The sequence below is a fragment of the Vombatus ursinus genome, unplaced genomic scaffold (assembly GCF_900497805.2).
Source record: "Vombatus ursinus unplaced genomic scaffold, bare-nosed wombat genome assembly UNPS02010639.1, whole genome shotgun sequence".
Classification (NCBI taxonomy): Eukaryota; Metazoa; Chordata; class Mammalia; order Diprotodontia; family Vombatidae; genus Vombatus; species Vombatus ursinus.
The window spans coordinates 1,737,510-1,750,784 of NW_020950417.1; positions in this window are offsets into that span (position 1 = coordinate 1,737,510).

Genomic DNA, 13,275 nt, shown 5'->3' on the forward strand with positions numbered 1-13,275 from the left:
ATAATGTCATAGATGGCATGCTTATCAATTTCATAAATAATATAAATCTGAGAAGACTAGTTAAGGTGTTGGTTGACAGGATGAGAATCCAAAATGATTTCAATAGACTGGAACAGTGGTCCAAGTTCAGTAAGATAAAATGTGATAGAATAAATGTAAAATCTTACACTTGAGTTCAAAAAAGCAACTTCATTAAGTATAAGATGGAGAGAGGTATGACTAGGTAGCAGTTCATCTGGAAAAGATCTAAGAGTTTAATGGATTGAACCCTTGATGTCAGCTTTCACTCTGAGTCAGCTTTATTATTACAGTCACTTTATCTATGATAAAGACTATCTTAGACTCCATTGAAAGGAAGCAGTCAGATGAGAGATGTTAGTCCTCCTGGACTCTTTCCTGATCAGACCACATGTGGTTAAATTCTGAGTCCATTATAAAATGGACATTGATAAACTGAAGAACTGAAGAACATTTGAAGGAAGGTGAATAGGATGGTGAAAGGCTTAAGAAGACATAATATAATATAGAAGGAAATGGGGCACTTTAGTCCGTAGAAGATAAAATTTAAGGGGACCATTATATTGCTCCTTGGATATTTGAAGAGCTGTTATTTGGAAAGGGAATACAATTCGTTCTGTCTGCCTCCAAAGGACAATACTTGGAGCAATAGGTGAGAGTTACAAAAAGTTATGTTTTATCTTTAAGGAAAAATTTCTCAAGAGTTGGAAGTTATCCCAAACTGGAATGCACTGTCTCAGGAAGTATATATTTCTTCTTGCTGGAAGTCTAATCCAAGTCAGATGTCTGCTTATTGGGGATTTTTTTTTTTAATTTTAAATTTTTTTTTATTAATTAATTTTGATTTATCAACAATCACTTCTATATGCTTTTGAGTTTAAAATTTTTCTCCCCCTTCCTCCCCACCACCCTCCCCAAGACGGCACACAGTCTGATATAGGCTATACATATACATTCCTATTAAACATATTTTCACATTAGTGATGTTGTAAGTAAGAATTAGACCCAACAGGAGGAACCACCAGAAAGAGGAAACAAAACTCAATAGAAGAATAAAAAATAGCAAATAGTCTGCTTCGATCTGCATTCAAACTCCATAGTTCTTTCTTTGGATGTGGATTTTCCATCACAAGGCCTTTGGAGATGTCTTAGATCCTTGTATTGCTGGGAAGGGTTAAGTTTGTCAATATTAGTCATCACACAGTGTGGCTGTTATTGTGTACAACATCCTCTTGGTTCTGCTCACTTCACTCAGCATCAGACCATACAAGTCTTTCCAGGTTTTTCCGAAGTCAGCCTGTTCATCATTTCTTATGGAACAATAGTATTCCATTACATTCATATACCACAACTTGTTCAGCCATTCCCCAATTGATGGGCATCCTCTCAATTTCCAATTCTTTGCCACCACACAAAGAGCTGCTATATATATTTTTGTACATGTAGGTCCTTTTCCCATTTGTATGATCTCTTTGGGATACAGACCTAGAAGTGCTATTGCTGGGTCAAAGGGTATGCACATTTTTATAGCCCTTTGGACATAGTTTTATTGGGGATGTTCTAAGAGGATTCTGATTTGTGTCTGGATTAGTCTAGGTGGCCTTTGAGGTCCCTTCGAAATCTTGAGATTCTATGATTCTATGACTTCAAAGCATCATTAAGTACATGTATTACTGAAAGAAAAAAAAAAGGCATTGCTAGTCATGAAACAGACCAAGGGATAGCAGACAGACAATTTGGGAACTGCATTGCTATCCAAGAAACAGTAATGGAGAGGCAGCTAGATGGTGCAGTGAATAGAGCACCAGCCCTGGAGTCAGAAGGACCTGAGTTCAAATCCGGCCTCAGACACATAACACTAGCTGTGTGACCCTGGGCAAGTCACTTAACCCCATTGCCTAGCCAAAAAGAAAAAAAAAGTAAACTCTTTAAGAGTAAGGATTCTTATAAATGGGGCAGCTAGGTGGCGCAGTGGATAGAGCACCAGCCCTGAAGTCAGGAGGGCCTGAGTTCAAATGCAGCCTCAGACACTAGCTGTGTGACCCTGGGCAAGTCACTTAACCCCAATTGCCTAAAAAAAAAAAACAGTTATAGAACTAAAAAGGAAGGCCTCTAGCATATTGTGTAGGGTTTATAAGAAAGAGATAAAAATTACACAGTATTAGGTGGTGTGGAGGGGTTGCAATTTGCGATAGGGAGTATAAATACCCACACCAATGAGATTGATATTCGAGAAATGTTGATGTCAGAGGAAGAACTATTAGAGGTAGGAGTCAAGTCAGTAGGAAGTAGGTCTGGAATTTGGAGGGAGATAATTGGTAGATGTCCAATCCAAAGCTCTGGCCTCCCAATATATCAACCTCAATTTCCATAACCCACAGTTCTACTCCTCCAGCCCAGCTACCCAAAGAGGTGGGTGGTCAAACCTGAGATGCCACCATTGACCTCTTTGAATTTGGATTCTGAAATTCCTAGCTTTCATGAAAATCTCCTGCCCTTCCAACTCTGTCACTTTTCCTAAACTTCTTTGTCCTCAGTATAACCTGAATTCTCTATATCCCTCCATGTTTTCTTCATCTATTACTGCTATTCCATTCCCCTTCCTTTATAGACTTGACTTAAGCAGTGATTCCCGGTCCAACCTGCTGAGTATGAAGATCCCTTAAAACACACACACACACACACACATACACACCCCAAAAAATATATAATATATAATATAAAATAAATATTTTTAAAATATCACCTTAATCTTTCCTCCCCCTATTTAGGGAGCCATCCCTTTTAATAAAGTATATGAGAAAGATAAGCAGTTCAACAAAACTAGTCAACTTATCAACTAAGGCTGACAGTGTATATATACACTTTCATACTCATAACTCTCCACCTCTGTAAAGAAGAGAGAGAGGTCCATTTTAAAAATTAATCTTCAGAGTCAAACTTAGTCATTATAAATATTTAGCATTCAAATTTGACTGGGGAGGGGGAGAGAGTTTTTCCATTTTCATTGTTGTTTATATTAATTTCCTGGTTCTACTTACTTCATTTTGCATCTATTCATATAAGCCTTCCTCTGTTCTATATTCTTTATATTGCTTCTCATGGTAGTCATTTTATCATTACATTCATATATCATATTTTGTTTAGCTGTTCTCCAATTGCTAAATATCTACTCTGTTTCCAGTTCTTTGCTATTATGAAGAATACTACAATAAATATTTTCATCGATGTGGGATTTGTTTTAACATGAAAATTTCACAGACCTCAATATGTTGGCGATTGTGCTATTAGCACAGGTTGATTAGGAAAATATGTAATAATAAAATAACAATACTTGATGTCAGAGGAAGAAATATGAGAGGTAGGAATCAACTCAGTGGGGAATAGGTCTGGAATGTGGAGTGAGATAACTGGGAGATGTCCAATCAAAAGCTCTGGCCTCCCGGTTTCATACAGCTTGGTGTCCATGCAGCTTAATTGACCCTTTGAAATAATTCCAATAATTTCTTAACTTCCAAATCTCATGTCTCTCTGCAGCTTTTGACAGTCTATTCTCCTGAATACACTTTTCCTTCTAAGGCTTTTGTGATTATTCCCTCCTGGTTCTTCTACCTGCCCTCAGTTTCCATAGTTGGTTTATCATCTGTCTTGACTCCTAAGTAGAGATGTTCCCTAGCATCCTGGCCTTTCTTTTCTCCCTATACCTTGTCTTACTGAACTCATCTGCTTCCATGGATTCAATCATCTGCATGCAAATGATTCACACATACATAGAACCAGACCTAATTTTAAAAGTTTTTATGCTTGTTTTAAAACATTGCTATTACTTTCCAATAACCTAGGTTCAAGTCTTGCCTCTGATACTAACTGTGACCTTAGGCAAGTCATTTTCCCTCATTGGGCCTCAGTTTCCTCAACTACAAAATGTGGAGGTTGGATTTAATGTCCTCTGAGAGCCCTCTAGGTCTTGCTCTATGCTGCTATTCTATACTATGATCTATGGTACTAAATAAAATTAAGCAAAACAAATCAATTTTAGCCATGCTGAAAATAGGTGTGCCATTCCATACCAATATAATTCATTACCTAATTAAATTATCTCAAATGATATGCAGGTACATCATTTTGCACATCTTAAAGAGCTAATAACATACATATTACCTAATATTAACTCTGCTGAAACAAAGGAGACATGTTTCACTGTCAATCTTCTGAAATCAAGAATAGTCACTACATTGACCAGAGTCCTGATGTCTTTCAATGCTGGGTTTTTTTTACATTATTTTGGTTATTGTGTAAATTTTTTCTGTTTTTATTTACTTTGTTCTACATTCATTAGGTCATCGAAGTTTAGCCAAGTCTTTTTGGATTCTTCATATTCATTGTTTCTTACAACACGGTATTTTATTACATTCATATGCTATAATTTGTTCAGCCATTACCCAATGGTTACACATATATTTTGTTTCTATTATTTGCTACCAGAAAAAAAAAATGCTGCTAGTCTAATCTTTTGTCTGAACTCTAGGCTCCTGTATCTGAAGGCCTACTGGACACCTCTACCTAGATAATCCATCAGCATATCAAACTCATTCAACATGTTTAAATAAAGCTCATCTCCTCCAGAAAACCAGGTTCTCTTCCAGCTTTCCCCATTATTTTAATTATTTCCTTATTCTTGCACTACCTTACTCCTAGTCAACAAGGTTTGAGACCTCAGTCATCTCAGACTTCCTCTTCTCCTCCACTCAATCAACTCGCCAAGTCTTGGACCCTTGGACCTTATTGTTACTATTGTCACCCCAGCACAATGCTTTTCATATGCTTTCTTTCTACCTGCACAACACCAATCACACCCATCTCCTCCCTACTTATAAAACCACCTCCCTAGTTCAGTCCCTTACCACTACTAGCCTGGATTATTTTAATGGCTTCCTATTTCTGCTCCTCATTTCCGTTTTCCCTTCTCTAAACTATCTTCCACAAAGCTTCCAAAATAATCTTCTTAAACTCCAATTTTAACCAGGACACTATCCAGTTTGGAAGTCTTCAGTGCTTCCCTCTTGCATCTAAAACAAAATAGAAAGTCCTTAGTTTGGCGTTTAAGGCCCTCCACAAATAGGCTCTGAGGAGCAGCTCATGAGTAGTTTGCCAGTGGAGTGATTACATTGGAAGCTTTCATTGGCAGTTTTATAACTCTTTCTAGGATAAAGAGTATATCCAGCCTATCTGAACTTTCTGTTGTTTTACACTCAGATGCCAAATCTCTGCCTTTTATACAAAAGTGACTTCTAGTGGCAGTGGTAATGCCTTTCCTTGGTTCATTCCATGGGGAGTTGGTCTTTCAAATTGGGTTGGCTTACAGTGAGTCCATAACCATTAACATCCTCGCCTCCTGAGATATGTAGGTGAGCGCCTACTGATGTCAGAATCTCCTACTGAGTCTTTTTTTCTGAGGTGCTCCTCTGCTCTCTTTCTTTGATTTTCAAAGCTTCTACTTCTGTGCTTATTATTTTTTTTATTGGCTTTTGGTCACACTTATTGGCTGTGTGACCCTGGGTAAGGCACTTAACCCCGTTTGCCTCAGTTCTTTATCTCTAAAATGAGCTGGGGAAAACATGGCAAACCACTCCAGTATCTTTGCCAAGAAAACCCCAAACGGGGTCACGGAGTCAGACGTGACCGAAAAATGACTAAAAAATATAGAATTATATTATTATATATTAATATTATTATATTATTAATATAATAAAATTATATTATTATTTTCTAGTTTAGTTTTTTTTTTTGTTGTATGCTTAATTCATCAGTCTTTTCTCTTTGTTAATGTAAGTGCCCAGGGATATACATTTTTCTCTGAAGATTGTTTTACTTGTATTTCACAAATTTTGATAGGTTGTATCTCTGTTATAATTTTAAATATATAAATAAGCATGTTTGTTGCTAATATTTCCCTTAGTGATTACAACTTTTATGTTATGGTTTGTAAAGGATACATTTAATTGTAACAGTGTGGACTGGTCTGTGGAGGTCCAGTTCTTGAAGCATGTATAGATTTTCTGGTTTCAGTCCAAATAACCTTGTGGAAACTTGGGAGTGGGGAGCTGGTATCTGGTCACTTGTGACCAAGGCATTTATGCCGTGTGGTGATGAAAAGTCTTCTAAATGTGAAGCCCGAAGAATTGATAACTCAGTCGCTGAGGTGGAATTGAGTGGTGATACAAAAGAGGTGATCTACCCCTTCCATTGCGCTTTCCTTTGCAGATGAAAAAAAAACAGCAGGACTACTTTTAATTAGTCACAAGAGTCTAGGGGAGAGAGGTAGCAGGCCTGTCTACCACATGGCCATGGCAACTGTGAGCACATGGCTGCCTCTATCTCTTTGAGTTTCTTCTTTCCTGATCATAGGCAAATGTAATATTATGAAATGGAGGTGTCCAGGTGACTCTGTGAGTTCTAGAGGTCTGAATAAAGGTCTCATCAATGGTTGGAAATGAATGTCAGTGGTAGAAGTAACTGTCATAGCAATAGCAGTAATCATCAGCAAAACTGGCTGCAGCTCGATATGGATAGACAGTCACCCAGAGACGTCGCAATCTCAGGACCATGAACCAGCAAGGCATAGCTACAGCAGGGCTGACAGTGGATTCTAGAAAGATCTTGAGCCTCAGCAGAGAGCTACACCTAGAGAGAACTTCACGAGTAGCCCACAAAGGGAGAAAAGGACTTCCTGAGCCAGGCGCTGGGGGCACCCTTATGATCTGTACTTCGCTACGATTGTATGATAAGTTTGAGTTTATTCTTCGCTGGGGGCCTCGTGTGAGCAAGGGAGGAATGTTCCCCTGGTTTTTGGGTGAAGGGCTATTTTGTACCAATTGTTCTTACTATGCCTGCTTAGTAAATATCTTTTGTAAAAGCTGATTGCCTGGTTGGCTAATTAATTACTAATGGGCAATACATCAGTGGGCATTTGTGAGTGAAAGTACTAAAACCTCAGCCCATCAAGCTCACCTCCAGATTAGAACCCCGAGAGCAAACAGCAGCTACCTTCTGGGTACCCCAAATCTTGATTGTGAGTGGGAGTGGGGGAAATAGTCATAGAAGTGCTACATAACCTTTCAGTCTTTCTGAATTTATAATATATATTTATTCCTATATATAATATATTTATATTATATTAACATATTATTATATATTAATATTATATTAATATATGATATAAAATATATAATATATTCCTATATATAATACATATTTATTCCTGATTTAGTATACTACTTCTTTTACCAAATGAATTAGAATTTCTTTTGGGATTCACAGAAAACAACTGAAAATGAAATTGAGAAGATTCCCATATCTATATTTTTTAGTCATTTTTCGGTCATGTCTGACTCTGTGACCCCGTTTGGGGTTTTCTTGGCAAAGATACTGGAGTGGTTTGCCATGGTTTCTCCAGCTCATTTTAGAGATGAAGAACTGAGGCAAACGGGGTTAAGTGCCTTACCCAGGGTCACACAGCCAGTAAGTGTCCGAGGCCAGATTTGAACTCATAAAGATGACTCTTCCTGACTCCTGGCCTGGCATTCTATCCACTGTGCCACGCAGCTCCGCTATATCTATATTCCCTCCAATATTTATTGGAAATTGGCCTCTAATGACTAATTTTATGATAAACTAATAGCCACCTACATAGAGGAAAGAAACTGGCCATATGCACAAAATTTACATGTCCTGATGAAATTTACTGAAGGATAATACTTCATAGCCAGTAGGGGTCTTCTGGAGGACTGGAAATGAGTTGAGACAATGCCTAATCTATATTGCTCTCTACCAGTTATCTGAGTAGCATTACTACAGATGCCTGAGGTTTTGAGTTAGCTATAGTGGGGTGATGGCCGATGGAGGTTTCAGTACCAAAGATGGGATGATAGGGTTGCATATGTGAGGTAATAGTTCTGATGGGGTTGGGATCTGGGCCCCAGAAAGGAAAATCTCTGGCAGTCACCTGAGGCTATAATCCCATCAAATGGCCTTTCATTGTGGCTACACACAATCTCCCCTTCATTGTCTTACCTCCCTATGGCCCATGGCCATTTCCCACACTTAATCCTATCTAGGCTCCACTGTCCAGATCCCAGGAGTTCTGTTCACCTCAGTTTACTGGCCACTCCCATTCAGATCTCCTTAGGCCCCTTCTCCCGTCACCCCGAACTACTTGGCCACTCCTAGATCCCTCCCACAGTCTTTCTGTATATAAGGTCCATCTTGTCTCCATTAAGATGCTGGGATTCTTATAATCTAGCCACTGCTTAGATTCTTAGAATCTTGCCAATAAGCCAATAGTTTACTAATGTTCAGACTCCTTAAGAGTCTGCCCAATATGATGGATGTTCTAATAAACCTTGTCTTTGACTGAAAGAAGGCTTGGGTCAAATTCTTTTGGGCGGGACCCGTATTGTGATTCTGGGGTCCCAGGACCCCTGAACCTCTAAACCGCATCAGTTCCATCGAGGAATAGTGATTAGAGGAGAGGGAATACAGACTTCAAAGATGGCACACCAGCTTTTCCTTTATATACAGAAAAAAGGTCCCATGTCTGATGTAAATCAAGAAGGATTCTAGGTCAGTGATTAACTAGATGAGATTGTAGATATACAGGATCAGAAGGCTCATCTTTAATATCTCTGCGGAATTCAGAAACTTGTAATCTATGGGAACTGAGGTGGTAAAAGAAACTACTTCATTTGTACTGAGTTGAGCATTATTTTTTAAATTTTTAGTTATTTTGAACTTAAATACATAAAGACAAAAAAAGAACATTTTTACGTACATAGCACGACCTAAGAGGATTCACTATAAAACCACATTGACATTGACAAAATTGACATTTTACACCATTTCCTTTTTTGAAAAACTATATAAGTATTACTCCTTTTCGAAGCTATTTTGCTTCCTATGCTTCTTTTTTCATTTTCTTTTGTTCTCCGCTGTGCACTTTTTATATTTTTTCCCATCCCTCTCCCACCCCCTGTCCTAGAGATGAGTACCATTAGACATAAATATGTGTATGTATATGTGTGTGTGTATGTGTGTGCATACATGTATATATATATATATGTATGCACACACATACACACACACATATATGTAAGACCATACTAGCCATACTTCTATTTATCAGTTCTTTCTCTGGAAGTGGATAGCATTTTCCTTCATAGGTCCTTTGCAGTTCATTTGGGTATTTATAAAACTCAAAATGACTTATTTACTCAAAGCTGTTCTTAAAACAGTATTGCTGCTATTGTATACAACATTCTCTTGGTTCTGCTCATTTTGCTCTTCATTATTTCTTGCAAGTCTTTCCATGTTTTTCTAAAACCAATCTCATCATTTCTTATAGCACAGTAGTATTCTATCACAATCATACGCCACAACTTCTTTAGCCACTCCCCAATTGATGGGCATCCCTGCAATTTCTAGCTCTTTGCCACCACAAAGAGAGCTGCTATAGATATTTTAGAATGTACAGATTCTTTTTCTTTTTTTCCTAGTCATCTTGTGAAACAGACCTACTGGTGGTATTGCTATGTCAAAGGGTATAAGGCAGTTTATAATGCTTTGGGTATAATTCCAGATTGCTCTCCAAAATGGTTGGATCAGTTCATAGTTCCACCAGCAATGAACCAGTGTCCCAATTTTTCTACATCCCATCTAGTATTTGTTGCTTTCTCCTTCTATCATTTTAGCCAATCTGATAGGTGTAAAATGATATTTTAAGGTTGTTTTAATTTGCATTTCTCTAATCAGTAATGATTTAGAGCATTTTTATATGACTATGAATTGTTTTAATTTCTTCATCTGAAAACTGCCTGTTCATATCCTTTGCCCATTTATCAATTGGGGAATGACTTGTATTCATATAGATTTGACAAAGTGCTTGATATAGTTGAGATATGAAACTTTTATCTGAGAAACTGTCTATAAAATTCCACCCCCCTCCCCATTTTCTGCTTTCCTTCTGATCTTCACTACATTGGTTTTACTTGTGCAAAACCTTTCTAATTTAATGTAATCAAAATTATCCATTTTATATCTCACAATGCTCTCTATCTCTTGTTTATTAATAAATTGTTTACCTATGCATAAATCTGATAGGTAATATGTTTCATGTTCATCTAATTTTCTTGTAATATTTCTCTTTATATCTAGGTCATATATCCATTTTGACCTTATCTTGGGAAATGGTATAAAATATTCTGCCAGACCACTTTCCAGCTTTCACAATAATTTTTTACCAAATAATGAATTCTTATTCCAAAAACTTAAATCTTTACACTTGTCAAACACAAGGTTACTATAGTCATTTGCTGCTGTCTGTTGTTTGTCTACTCTGTTCCACTGATTTACCTTTCTATTTCTTAGCCAGTACCAGGGAGTTTGATAATTACTGCCTTATAATAAAGTTTAAGATCTGGTACTGCTAAACCTCCTTCCATCACATTTTTTGCATTATTTCCTTTGATATTCTTGATCTTTTGTTCTTCCAAATGAATTTTGTTATTATTTTTTCTAACTCAGTAAAATAATTTTTTGTAATTTAATTAGGATGGCATCAAATATATAATTTTGGCAAAATTGCCATTTTAACTATATTGGCCCTGCCTATCCATGAACAATTAATATTTCTTCAATTATTTAAATCTGACTTTATTTGTATAAAAAGTCTTTTTTTTTTTATAATTTTGTTTTTATAGTTCCTGGATTTGTTCTGGCTGGTATACTCCCAGGCATTTTAGACTGTCTGTGGTTATTTTATTATTTTATTTTTTTGGGAGGGGGGCTAGGCAATAGGGTTAAGTGACTTGCCCAGGGTCACACAGCTAGTAAGTGTTATGTGTCTGAGGATGGATTTGAACTCAGGTCCTCCTGAATCCAGGGGTGGTGCTATATCCACTGCACCATCTAGCTGCCTCCTGCTTATTTTAAATAGGGTATCTCTTACTATCACTTCTTGTATGGTTTTGTTGGTGACATATACGGATACTGATGATTTATGTGGGCTACTTTATATCCTGAGAGGTGAGCATTATTATAAATTTGGAAGTAGAGAGAAATCTTCCCAACAGGTCAGAGATATAAGACAAAATAGTAAAATTGCAATAAATTTCCTAAGTAAGTGGGAAAACAAAGAAAGTATTTTAGGGAGCATTCTTTTTCTTTTAAATAGACTTTTCCTTTGCCAAGGGAAATGACCTTGAGGCATATGCTAGGGAGGGGGGAGGGGCTGAGGAGAAAATAATAGAGTCTTTGCCAAAATAGTTTGTATCTTTCCCTTGGTATTCTACTTGTGAAAGTTGACTTAGATGGGGGAAAATTTCTTAAGGATTCTAATGTTAAGGAGAAAAGAAGTCACTTTACACACATAGTTACATACTATATATGTGTTTGCATATATACATTTACTAGCAAACAATATCAATTTGTTTGCATTCATAATGGAAAGCATTTTGTGGTCATGAAAATCTTAGCGTGACTATCCTCACATACAATTATGGAAAGGGGTACAGAACTACAAACCAGACTTTTATGGAATATATTGCAGCTGTCATAGTTTTATTGAGATCAAAATAACGTTCTATAATGTGATTTTTTTTTTATGTAAAGACATTGTTGATACTAAGTAGACTCTTTAAAATTCCCATTCAACAATCATAAAGATCCATCATAGTTACTTTTTTAACATTTTGTTTAGATCCTTAACTTCTTTCTCATTTATGTTTTCATGAGATTTGTCAGAAAGAAGAATGTTAAAGCCAACTGTAATTATTTTCTTACTTTCTAGGTCTTATTTTAATGTGGTGCTAAACATGTTAGAAGCCGTTAGGTAACAAAAAAAGAAAGCTAGGCAGAGTCAGCATGTGGCATTTATAGTACATACATACATTCCACCAGTAATGATGTCATAAGCTTTATACCATATTTGTTCATGTTTGGAAGAGGGCCACACCTACCTAATGAGATACTTTGGAATCTCAAACGATGGAAAAGATGTAAATACCGACAAAGTTTTTCAGCTAAGGGAAAGGGCAAAACAAGCCTGCCAACTAGCAGTAACTTCTGATCATAAGAACTCTGGCAGAAGTGAGTAACAGTACGATACCTGAGTTTGTCATCAAGAACTCCAACAAGGAGACAGAGTTTTGCTAAGAAACAGTGATGTTCAAGGGACACACAAATTAGCAGAGCTCTGGGGAGCTATTTCATAGCAACCTGTTAAGAGATTGGGCAACTTGTCTGTTCACGGAATTGCCACAAACATGGCAGTGAGATAGTGGAGGTACATGGACTCTCTGATGAACAGGTGGAGAGAAGTGATCAGTGAATTCTAAGCAAAAGCGACCATTCACCAGTTGTATAAGGACTGTTTAGACCAGATAACAATTCAAAAAGTAACATTTCTATTGGAAATAAACAACAACAACAACAACACTGTGTACTATTATCCAACCTTGCTTCAAATTGAGGAAAATCCTAATTCAGACAAGGGGACAGGACCAATTATAGAATAGAGAGACAACCCACAGAGCATGGAAATACTGGCCTTTCAACAACTTCAGGCGTAAAGAAGGAAGGACTGTAGTTGTGAAGGGGATGATAATCAGTCTCATGAGTGAGGTTTAGGGACAGAAAGGGCACAGCTGATGTTCTAGGTAAAACTGGAGAAGTGGTTACATACGAAACCAGTCGACAGGACTAGAGACTGTCCACATAAAGGATGCCTTGGATATAATTGCATATACATGTCTGAGTTGTGTTCCTACTTTATTATTTGGCTGTTAACATTTGTTTCTGTGCTAATATAACACAGCAACTTCTGTCAGTTAGTTGTTCATTGTTGTGCTACCTGTTTATAGGTATGCTATACGCTTAGTGCTTACGCATGTTTTGTTCCTTTTTAGGCCTATTCATATCACTATTGCTGGTTTTGTTTTGCTATTATGAAACAGAATGGAAAAACATTTATTAAGCACTTACTAAGCACTGTACTAAGTCTCTCAAGGAACTTAAATAAATTTTAATTATGGAACACACACAAATAAAGAAGATTTAGCTTCTGGAAAAGGCCAGGTAGAACTTAAGGCCTGGCAGGCAAAGCCATAAGGTTATGAATGTACTTTCTATGACGAGTATACTTTAAGCAGCTAGGTGGCACAGTAAATAGCACATTAGAGCCAGAATCAAGAAGGTCTAAATCTA